Below are 12,633 nucleotides of genomic sequence, written 5' to 3' on the forward strand. Positions count from 1 at the left end.
AGTCACACACGACTTAAGGGTAAACAAACTTGATGTTCAAGCTTGTACAACAAAAACATTTTGGTCCAACTCCTTTCCTTGTCAGTTGGACTGTCTTTGTTTTACAGGACATGATGTAAAAACACTCGTGTTGTTGCCACAAATCAACAAGTTGGTCCTGAGTTCATGACAATCGGCCCGATTATCTTGTAGTGTGTACCTAATGCAGTTCCTGCACATCCTCCCACTTGTTCAAAGTTTGAAGGATAACAAAGAATATGTCACGCAAGCGCACTCTCTACACACTCAACACTGTCAATAAAATGTTCACTTACAATGTGTTGGATGTTTTTCCTGTAAAATATTAGATGTTACATAACAACAACTTGTAATCACTACAGCTCTTTGATGGTTACGCTTGTTTTAAGCCAAAATATCCTATGGCGGGGGCTGACATACTGTACACAGCTAATCTGGAAACAGCCACTACCCAGTAGGGATCAGCTAGAAGAGCTGTGGTGTTGGTGTCAGGCAACTTTTGCTCACAAAACAACACATTTAACTTATTGATAAAACTGTAAAGATCCTGTCGGTCGTTGCTGACAACAGCAGAACAGATTTCTTGTGTTGGTTTGAAGCAGACACTCCCTGATATGGCAGTTCAATGACTCTGATGTTGGTGTTCATTACATTTCCTCTCGCTGTTCCTGCTGTACTGCACTAATCTGGTGTAATTTGTTCTTGTTAAGTTTTGTATTTTGTTTATTTCAGTCTTAAGTTTTCCTTTCCTGATTTATTTTGTCTCATTCTTCCCTGGTGTTGCTTATTTCCCTTATTTGTATTATTTATTTTAATTTTTGCATTTCCAAGTTTAGCTCTTAATGTTTCCTGTTTTATTTTGTCTTTTCCTTCCTCATGTTTTCTGAATTTCCCTGTGTGCATTATTCTTCATTCCCAAGTCTCGTCTTTTTTGTGTTCTATTTTATTTTGTAGTTTTTACCTGTTGCCCTTGTCCTTGTATTGTTTTATTTCTTGTCTTGTTTTTTTGTGTTTCTTGTTATATTTTATATTTTTTTCTCCGAGTGTTTAATTTCCTGCCTTTGTGTGTTTCCCTTCACTGTGATTGTGTAGAACACCCTGATTGTATTTACCTGTGTTATTGTCACATCTTCCTTGATTACCCCAGTGGCCCTTTCTGAAATGCCACAGGAGTGCAGACTTTTCAGTAGGGGGTTTCAGTAGACTGAACCTGGTGGTCATTCAGTGGGCATGTTTTGGATTTTTACGAGTGGAGAGTGGCGTTAGATTTGACTGCTCTCAGACAGACGAGAGGAGCGACCAGCGTGAACACAGAAACACAATATTTGTGATACTAACACCGATCTGTGTGGTCGTTCTGGGGGTTGTTCAAGCTTGGCGGGAGGGTAGCAGTAGGCAACCCTATCAGCTGGCCCCCTCCGCAGGGTCTGGGGGCAACTGAGACAGGGGCACCCCTGCATCACACAATGACTGAAGTAAAAAAAGAAATATATAATATATATAGAAAGAAAGAGGGGGAGCAAAGGGGAAAGAAGAAAAAGGAGAAGAAAAAATAAATAAATATATAAAATAAAAATGGAATGAAGGAAAGAAGAAGGAGAAAAATAGGAATAGGGGTATAGAGGAAGAGGAACAAAAAATAAAAAATACAAGCATACACTCAAATTACACACACACACACACACACACACACACACACACACACACACACACACACACACACACACACACACAGCAGGGCCCTTCAACACCCTCAACATACAAAATTGCAAAATGTTATTATTACTCCCTGCTTGCCTGTTTTGTCTTTGTCTATGCTGCGCATTGTATCGTCGTGTCTCCCCTGTCTCCTACATACTTTTGCTCTTGTCATGTCCCTCACTTGTCTTGTATTGTTCAGCATCACCTAATAAAAAAAAAAGAAAAAAGATCATCAACGTTAGTCCTAATGATGATGACAGAAAGAGACCAGAGTCTGTGAGCATAAATAATTGAGTTTTGGTCCAAAAATATTTTAAATTTTATCTAAAATTCAATATTTCATATGTATTTATTATTTGTAAATGTTACTTTAGTTGCGCGACAACAATGACGTCACTGTCAGCGGCAGACGAGTGAGCGAGTAGTGTCCGGAATGGTTTTTTTTTAATTTTGCTGAGTGAGTGAACTACATAGTCCACTATATAACTCTCTATATAGTGAGTAGGGGATGAGTGTGTGATTTCCTGGTGACTTTTCTTTGGGGTTGTTTTTGACTTTTTATCAACTTGAAAAAAGTAAGCTTTTTTTTAATGTCATCTTTTTTGTTTGTTTTAATAAATGCTTTTTCTTATACTGCATTTGGGTCCTCTAGCTCTTTTGAAATTTCCAACTGTGACATAATTTTACAGAAAAACTTTTCAGAAAACAAACAAATTGACCAAACATGGTTTGATAACTATCATGACAAAACCAGAAAAAAAAGTATTTGATGTGCATTTCTTGTTTATAGTTTGACCTATGTGTCATCTGTTAAAATATAGGAAGCAGAGTTTATGACCTATAGACTACTGCAACCAGTCAGCAGACGTAGCTCTAAATGTTTTGGCTTCGCTTGAGGTTAGGTGTTTTGCTGTCCATACTTTATATAGTCTATAATGCAGCCCACATTATTGAAGGGGTCTAATCAACAAGAGTCATTAAAATCTGTGCCGGAGCTTTGTGTATAGTTTTGAATTATTAGTTTACACTCCACTGTGTATTGCTTTGCATAACAACAGTTGGATTTTGAAGAAGGGTCAAGGTCTGGAAAATTAATAGAAAATGCATCAAAGAAAAGAAACACTGACAGACACTCCTTGTTTCCTGCGGAGTGTATTTCCTTAACTTCACTTCAACCTTTCTGTTGCTCAGTTCCTCGTCTACTGGCCTTTTTTAAAATGTCTTTAAAGGGATGTGATATGTACAGGACTGACTCCCCCACCCCTGTTCAACCTTTAAATAGTGATCGCAACTTTGGTTTCAATTCTTTATTCTTCTTAAAAATAGAGCCTCAAATTCACCTGTATTTCTCTGTTCTTTTCCATCCTCGGCCTCCCTGAGAACTCTCGCATGACTGCACTGATACTTGATCAGTGACACCCCGCTGTGTGTCTCCTCGGTTTCCGTCTCACTGCTTCTCTGACAGATTTTGGTCTTTAAATATGCATTAACTCTGTTCTTCTATGTCTATGAAAATTGATCATTTGACTGTTCACTGATAATGTTGTCAGTAAACATCAGTATTGAAATGGTGTCCTCTTCAATGAGCATGAGGCCACATCAGTTGTACCTCTGAAGCAGATATTTCTGTGAGAATGATTGAGCTATAAATGCAGTCATGAAGTAGATCTCATTTTACATTTACTTTTTTAGCCTTTAGCTGTCACATATCCAGAGCATGATATAATAGGTGAGCCAAAAGGGGTCAGTGTGGTGCACAGGGACGGCTCGGCACAAACTATGGGTGATACAGTATGTGATGCTGTGGTCTCCTTCATTGGGATTTGTTGCGGAAATGTCTTAAATAAAGTGGGAAAAAAAAGGGCTCACAAGAAAAAAGACTAAAAAAAAGTGTTATTTCAACAGCCCGCCCTTTCATTTTAAACAGTAAATTAACGACTGCACCTGGCTTTGTTACCTTCAGGGTAAAAGCTTTGTTGCAAAAGAATATTATCTTCATGGTGGCCGTTTTCTGACTTCTTTGACTAAACCAATCTGAGCCAACCTGAGGGGCTGTAGGATGATTGATTAGAATTACTGTAAGTCAGAAAAGACATATGTCTGTGACACAATGTAAAGTTTCACCTTACCTTCATTTAACTTATTCCCCCTCCCCCCACCCACCATTTTTTCTGTGAAGCCAAAAAAAACGCTAATAGAAGCAGTATACTCTTAGCCAGGTGTTTTTAGCTGTATGCTAATAAAAGCATGCTATCAGTCTTACAGACTGCATGTTAAAAGATGTATTTATATCACTAGGATCCATGGCAACAGAGAGGTGGCTGGTAGCTTAAGGGAAAGATAAAATTAGTTTTTTTCTAGAAATGCACAGCCAATAGGCAATCTTACATTTGTCGTACATTACTTGACATTCAATCAATCAATCAACTTTTATTTGTATAGCGTCAACTCATAACAAGTGTTATCTCGAGACACTTTACAAGAAGCAGGTAAAATACCTTACTCTTTGTCTGTTAACATTACAAAAGAGCAGGTAAAATACCTTACTCTTTGTCTGTTAACATTACAAAAGAGCAGGTAAAAAGACCTTACTCATTGTTATGTTACAAAGATCCGGCCTATCCATCATGAGCACTTTAGCAAAGCAGCAAAAGTTACAGTGGTAAGAAAAAACTGCCTTATAAAAAGGCAGAAATCTTCGGCCGGATCCCAAGCTCATGACGAAACAGTCTTCACAGGCCTAGACTGCGCCGTTTATGGACAAACAGTTCAAATCTCCCAAAAACAACCACACTAGCACATACAGTACATTTCATGGCTAATCTTTAGTTTGAGAAAACAATAACCAAAAACTGAACAAAAGTTTGAAAAGTTAAAAACCATTTGATATGAGGCGAGTTGGTCCCTCCCCTTTGCCTTTTGTTCACATCATCAACATGTGATCCTGCTCCATGGTGACCTCCGTGTCTGTGATAGACACAGTACACCGTGTAATGTTATTCTTAAAGTGAGAGCTTGTAGCAGCTCAGTGGTGCAGTTTAATGTTTCAATAACAGTATGTTGACTGGTCACTAAGGTAATGGGAAAGAAGCACTCTTTTGAACTTTTTACATTAGTTCAATTCAATGTCCCAGAAAATCATCAAAAAGAAAAAGTAGATCCAGTTCTGCAAGGATGACACTGCTGTTGGACAAAGACATTAGATAACTTGGCACCCTGAGCAAAGGGCCTTTTGAACATAATGAACCCTGATATTCTCACTTTCTCACTGCCAGCACACAGAATGACATAATGTGCACTCCCAGAGACAAAGAGCTTCTTTTCTTTCTAACCTGCTCAACTGTAAAAGCTGCAAGACGTTCCAATCTGACAAAAATATTGGCAAACTTAGAACTGGGATAGAAAGGGTTAATATTCCTGGGTAACAATGAATCTTATTTGTAAAAAGAACTGCAACAGAAAGATGAATGTTGCGTATTGTTGTGTAATAATATATCAGTAGTTGCTGATAACTCCTGAACAGAACAGTGAGTCAGCTGCAGACTTTTAAAGAATCACCATGCAAGAGACCTTCAAATATCTGAAACCCTGGAGGAAGAACACAGCGTACAGTGTCAAGTGTAGCGTGGCTAAAGATTATGAAAATGCACAATGATAGTCAGTGTGTGGCCTTGTGTAAATGTGTTGCTCTCCGTGGATAAAATTCCAAAGCTGTGAGAAACGTCACAATGAGTTTACTTGTCGGATTAAATTGTTATCTGTGTTTGAAGGTTTTGCAATGCTCTTAAGAAGGATTGGGTTAGGTGTTAACCTCTGAACTGCTGAAAATACAGAATTTTCCATAAAAACACATATGTTTTGGAAAAAACAGACAGGGACTGTGATTATAAAGATCTTTTATAAGATGTAAGGCTACCCAAGCCGTTTCAGTTTTGTTAGGGTGATGGGAGTGAGACATTTAAACGTGACTGTTTAAATGTGAATTCAAATTATGTTTTCTAGGGGCCAGTATATTTCAATTTGTACAACTGAAAGGCTTACTCATTCTTTAATAAAAGTGTGGCTGTAGATAAGTCTCGTAAGGACACATTTTCAGTCACTCAGTCCCTCCCATTCTCCAAACATACAAGAGTGACCTTAAAGCCAAACCTACACTAACACACCTAGTATTTATGAAAACATAAAACCACACCTTTCTCTGATCAACCATCACCACTTTTATACCAGCCACAAACAAAAATCCTTGGCTACATTAGGCGTTCTCAGATAATGAAATATAAGTCCTGGTGACCTATATGTGGCTTTTTATACTTATACAGTTTGCATTATCAAAAGTACCACTGAAAGTTGAAGGCCAATCAGCAGTTGTGTCACGATAATGCCTAATATAACAACAAGATTGGAGAATCCACGGCCGGAGCAGTTGCTTGTTGGGATTCAGACTTCAGCATCAGTCCCTTTGTCCGCGTTTTATCTCACTTTGCGGGTATTTTAAGATTGAGGTTGCTGTTGCCTCATTGTCTTCTATGGTTCGCCAATAACCAAAATCAAATTAGCCAATCACTTTATGTTATTTCAGCCATGATTAGTATTGTGATGGGAGCGTGACCAATCTGAAGTGGGACCCTCTAAAAACTACAGTTGAGTTTTTACAGCGCAAAGAAAAAAAGGAACATTGTCCTCAAATCGTTTGTAGGACTATAAAAACGTGTCTGCAAACCCTACTGGCCATTGTCTCTTTTCATGTTCTGTTTGCTTATTCCTGATCTCTGCATGCTTTTGGCTGTTTATCATGTAAACATTGTTTAACCTACTTTGTCTTCATATTCTTTTATTGTCTCATTTACACTTCATCAGTGGACGAATCCTGCTGACTTTGTTGTACCAAAGCTGCAACCATTAATGCTGAAAAATGAAGCCAATGCATCAGTGCAATTTGTTTTTAAATGCAGTTCTTCATGTGTCCACTTGAGGCAGGCTGCAAAAGCAAAAGAAGCCCCTTAGGTCCCATATTACCATGCCCATCCAGAAATAAACATATGAAATACTGCCTGTGAAAACAAACAATTTGGTCTCTACAGATCATGTCTTTATTGGTACACATTTTGTGGTGAGTGACTTTTTTTAGGGTTAACAGTTAAACATAAGTTTGCATAATTAGGGATACGGTTCAGTTGACGGACAGGTGAGCTTGTTGAAGCTGGAATGAAAATGTCCATGCTTTTTTGCAAATATTGCATGCAAAAACACTTGCCTTAGATGGTACACATTTTACCTGTTAAGTGTCAGTTTGTTGTCAGTGTAATGTGAGCATGTTACCATGGTGATCTTAGCATTTAGCCCTTGAGGAGCAACTTGCATTGCTTAAGTATTAGTTTTGTTATGAGCGAATACATTTCTTTTTTTTCTTTTTTTTTTTAAACATTTTTTCTAAAATGATCCATCGAAATTGTTTAACCTTCATCAAGTGTAACCCTATGCACCTTGTGTTATCATGTAACTTCAGTCTGATAGTACAGTCATGTTTGAGCGTCCAAATATAACCGAACTCCATTTGTTAAAAGTCCCGGAAAGAGTTGGTAAATACACATTTTTTGATTAAATTTGGTTTCACTATTAACCTTTTAACTTAAATGTATTTTTATTTTCCTCATTCAAAACTTTTGTGAACTGAATGTTGAGATAAACTGAGGCTCCTCTCTCTCTCTAGGCTAGCTGTTTTTCATGCACCTAAATGTCAGCTAGCTTGAGGCAGAGCTCGGTCTCTGACGTATCGGTGCTGTCTCTCATTGTTAGCCTTTACAGTGAGCGCTCCATGACGATGCACATCAAAGAGCACAGTGCTGGAGTGATTAACTCGCTCCCACTGTACTCTTCGCTCAGCTTTTCGTTCCCATGGGGTTGTGTAAAGAATCTAGTTGCTGGACAAACGAGTGAGTTTGTGATAGTTCTGTTAAGGGCAGTTGGAAGCAGGAATAATTTAGTAAAAGGACACAATAGTATTTATGCTGGAATTATATTTCTATAAAACAGACTTCAATTACTCAATTACTATTTACCTCAATCTGAAAAATAATGTTTATGTAGGCTAATCCAATTCCACAAAATGTGATACTGATTCAAGCTGTGAAATGAATGTCTTCAGTGTTTTCTGTGCTCACTGCACGCAAAGAGCTCAAAAGCAAACAAAACGTGCTGAATTAAAACACACCAGGCTTTGGCTGTTCTTTCTTACCGTAAAAGCCTTACTACAGTGTGCGTGCATACCTGTACCTTTTTTCCTTAGGAAAAGATTCACAATGAAACTTTAGCAATACCTATTGCATTCAAGGACATCGGGCTTGAGCCAAACTCAGCGTGCACTTGTGAAAAACAGCCAGGTTCACTGTTTGGATAAGCGCTCTTTCATGGGGATAACACATGCAGACGGTTTCATTCCCATACACACTGAGATCAAATGTGTCTTGGGCTCCTCAGCATGAAGAACCCGTTTACTCCCATAACAAAGGCCAATCCTGCCTATTATCCTCAAATCCATGGGTTGTCTTGCTATGAGTATGATCAGGAACCTGAGGCAAAAATGAGGCACTTTCTACATAATGAGTGCATTTTTCGCATTCTTTACAACTACATAGCCTCAGGTATGTTGTGTGGTAATTTTGATTTTGTTTTACTTTGGCACTCTGCAAGACAGGAACACGGGATATTAGAGTTAGACCCATCTCAAGGCCCTCATCATGTCAGTTTGAGATGTTGCCTTAGTGCTACATATTCCAGAAAAGTTGCAAGGTAGGCTGGTTGGTAGGCTTTGACCTTTTGGTGCCGTAGCTACTTGACTTGTAGTGGCTTTTGCTGTGAGGCGGTCCCTCACAGTTATATGTGATATATTTTACATACCACGTCTAAACAGGCATGGATAAACATAATAAGCACGAGGATGTAAATTTGAATGTGATCAAGAGCATCGAACTTGATCTCAGATCCAGTAGAACACAATGTCATGCAGCAGAGAGACATGCTGCAGTGTGAGGCAGGAGCACAGCCATGATATCAGACACTTAACACACACAGCTGAACTGTCAGACTGTCAGTCTATTTATATGCAGTTACAGTGGACCCACCTTTGATTTATGCAGTGTGAACTTTTAAAGGCTGTGAACATTTGACTTTTTAAAGATTTGAAGGGAAACCTCACCTATCACACGGACAGTGGTAAAAATCATAGCTTTTCTTCTTCCCTTAAAAGGCCTAGCTGGCCCTTTGTCAAGATGTAACAATTGTAAAATGCTTGAAAACAAACAAACTAAAAAGTGAGGTGCAATCCTCGGCACGTGCGAAGAACTGTTGTCTAGTTGTCTTATCTAATTGACATTGCACACAGCTTTAGCGTTGTTCACAGCTGAACAGTAACATATACCTGCATCCTTGTATCTTTTTTCCACTCTCACCGCTCTGAAAGATGATCAGTTATGTCAGGTTTTGAATATTGAGGAGCTTTTTTGGGGGGAGTGATGGGGGGGGGGGGGGGGGGGGGGGGCTGCACAGTAGAGAGAGATGCTCTTACCTTCTGTTGACTCAGTCAGAGCTGGAAAGATACGTGACGCACTGACACTCGACTCCTCGGTCTAAATAAAGACTAAACTGTTACAGTGAGTGAGGTGCCGCTAAACTCCTTCAACCTGTTCAAGTGCACACGCACACATACACACACGTGCACACCTACTTATCATTTACTTGCTAAGACAGTTTCCCCATCAACTACCTTATCTCGCCAAACTTCTCCATCTTTTTTTTTTCCCCAAAGAATGCACTTTTAAGCATCCTTAAAGACTTGTTAGCATTCATCTGATGCATCTACCAAGAATAGCCACTCTGTTCTCTCTGATCAATCAGAGGGCCCCCCTGAAAAAACGCATCGGCCCCCTGAACGCCAACACTTCTGTCTTCGCTGCTCCTCCGGCGTCTGCAGGACTCGGGTGTGATTCCAGGCACGGGGATACCTAGAAACCGAGCCTTGTGGTCGTTGCCAGTTTCCATGGTTCCCCCCTGTCAAAGAGAGGTTCTTTCTGGACCTGGTGTGTTTGTGAAGTCCCCGTGAAAAGATGGCTCTGTGTCCCGAGCAGAATTCCTCTGCGACTTGGGCTGAGTTGAGGTTGTGGAGCACAGCGGAGGGAAGTGAAACACAGAAGCGGCATGTTTGGGTCCTGGCTCGGTGCCACGCATCAGTTAGGAGCTCAGGGGGACTGGGTCAAAGAGGGGTTTCACAGGGGGGAAGTAAACACGCCTGTGTGTACTCGTTTTCACCAGCAAACATACATCCAACTGAAAAGATACAAACAAGAGGAAATATAAACACTTTCAACATTTTGTCTCAATTTTACAGTTTCATATAATTTACTGAAGCATCAATCCCAAACAAACTTTTTTAACATCATCACAAACAAACGTCTTCAAATATAGACATTTGTCTTTTAAAGGTGTATTATTTGCAGTGTGATTTACTGTATTTACATTTTGCAGGGTAGTTTACATATGAGTCATCTTTTGAAATTCCTGCCGGCACTCCCTCTACTCTCTCATTTTTTCACAGGTTAAGGAGTGTGTACACATATAATAGGAAGCTTCTGTGTAACCTGAAACACTCACCATGACTCAGCGGATACAGAGGATGAAAAACCATCCTTAGAGAGATAACACACGTAGTCATTGGATTTGCCGTTATACGCCAAAATGGTTCAAAGGAAACCTGATAAGCCACAACATACCTGAGGTGTCTCTCCTGATCCCAACCATGTGTGAAAACACTGGTGTGAAGAATTTCATTCCTAGTTTCAATGTTATTTCAGAAGTTATAGTACAACAGACACCAATGTTCCGCCCTTTCTCACTTGCAACTTTAGGCAGTGTGCTTGTTTCTTGCAGGTACTGGGACATGTGATCGACCTTTTTAATTTGAATAGCAGCAGACTACAAAAGCCCAATTGTCTTGGAACTTATTCGTAATGTGCAAGAGAAAGTAATCTCATTTCGGACAACCAGTATCGCCAGCCAATCCAGTTAGATCTGTGCAGAAACTCCTCTTATTGTGCACAGATTTTGTCACTAGTCAAAGGAAAAGACGGCTCACGCCTTCTAGTTTTACACATAATTATTTTCCTGATGTTCTTGATGATCAACTCTAATATTTGAAAGACTTCCTCGAGGCACTTGTTTAAATACAGTATTAGTTAAATATGTCCTGCAGAACAAGTACAAGTCGTCCTTTAATACCAGGCGAGACAATATGTTTGTTGTGGTATACTAATGTAGAGCACATAGCCTGACATGTTAGTCAAACCAACAAGTATGCACGCCACTGATGGCAGCACTACACACAGCCTATTTAATAATGATAATAATACATTTTATTTATAAAGCTCTTTAAAGTTTAAAAAAGTTTAAAAGTTTAAACATGAAAACGACAGAGTAAAGGAACAAACAACACTACACACAGGTCAAATAGACATAAACAACACACTTCAGCTGTCTTATCCAATACAGGCAAACAAATTATTGTTTCCTTTTTTTATTTTGTTTCAGCAATGTTGATACTGACAGTCACGCAAAATGATTACAAATTGCAACCAAACACGTGGATAGAAATGCTTTAAGATAAGACTGTCTGTTGATTTCATCAAAGACAACAGTTTTTACTCCTGAGAAAATCTCGTGTTAAAAGAAAAGGCTGAAATCGTCAACAGCACAGCAACTGTTGGTGATTCAGTGTTTTGCTAAAGGACACGTCAAAAGGACAGTCGTTGGCCTCAGGCTGAACTTTCCTGTTGAAGGACATGCAGTGTGATGGTTCATGCGCTTCCCTGCAGCATCAGAGGAATCATCAAGAAGAGATTTGATCTGAAAGGCTCAAAGAGCAAAAAGTGTGATGATTGTGACATCTTGTCACTGACTTTCAGACTTTCTACACTCTCCTTTGATACAGGACGGCTGCTGTCTGGGCAGCTGCTGTCCGTACTTTTACACTCTATATACTAGGATTATTTTCCGTTTGACTATTTCAACTTTTTCCACAAAGAACACATTTCTTGCTGATCGTATGGTGCTTAAGATTCCCTCACACGTACAGAATACTGGCTCGTGTACGTCAATTGTTATTATCTTAATACCACTATGCGTACAATAATTCCCTCAAGGATAACATAATCCTAAAACAGGCACGGGAAAATGTTGTGAATTTTCACCACATTGTTTAAAACGGGCTGACTCCAGTCGTGCTGTCAGCCGAACGCCTGACTTTGCACTCACTCAACGGCTCTATTTCCACTGTGGCTTCTGAAGAAACACCTGGGCCTCCCCACATGGCGGCAGATTGAGGAACCACCACACACCCACTCAGGGTTGGAGGCCCCGCTCTGTGGGGCCAAACATAACAATAACCCTCGAGCTGGTCAGGGCTCATACGCTGCTCTGCTTTCCATTAATTTGCAAAGTAGGAGCCAAGGTTTTCCATGGTCACAGCCAATAAAACTTTTGTCCAGTACAAAACTACACTCTGTGAATCTACAAAGGGTGATTGAGTGCAAGGTGGACATTAACAAAGCACAGGGGTGTTCAAGCTGTGAAGAAACTTCACTAAATAATATTGAATGATGATTTTTTTTTTGGTTGCAACACTTGTATAAACACATTATGTGTTATTAATTGTAGCCAATTGCTATACATAAGATGTATTTTAATAAATAAATACAACTGGAAACAAAGATAAGAATATAGAATTGATGCCTGTGTTTGGTAACATTCAGTTATATAATATGACTGTGATGTACAGAAAAATGGTTCAGACTTGAAGAACTATTGGAATATTCGTTTTAAACAATCTCTCACTCTGAGCAGACATACACATTGAGTTCAACAAAC

The sequence above is a fragment of the Labrus mixtus genome, chromosome 5 (genome assembly GCF_963584025.1).
Source record: "Labrus mixtus chromosome 5, fLabMix1.1, whole genome shotgun sequence".
Lineage (NCBI taxonomy): Eukaryota > Metazoa > Chordata > Actinopteri > Labriformes > Labridae > Labrus > Labrus mixtus.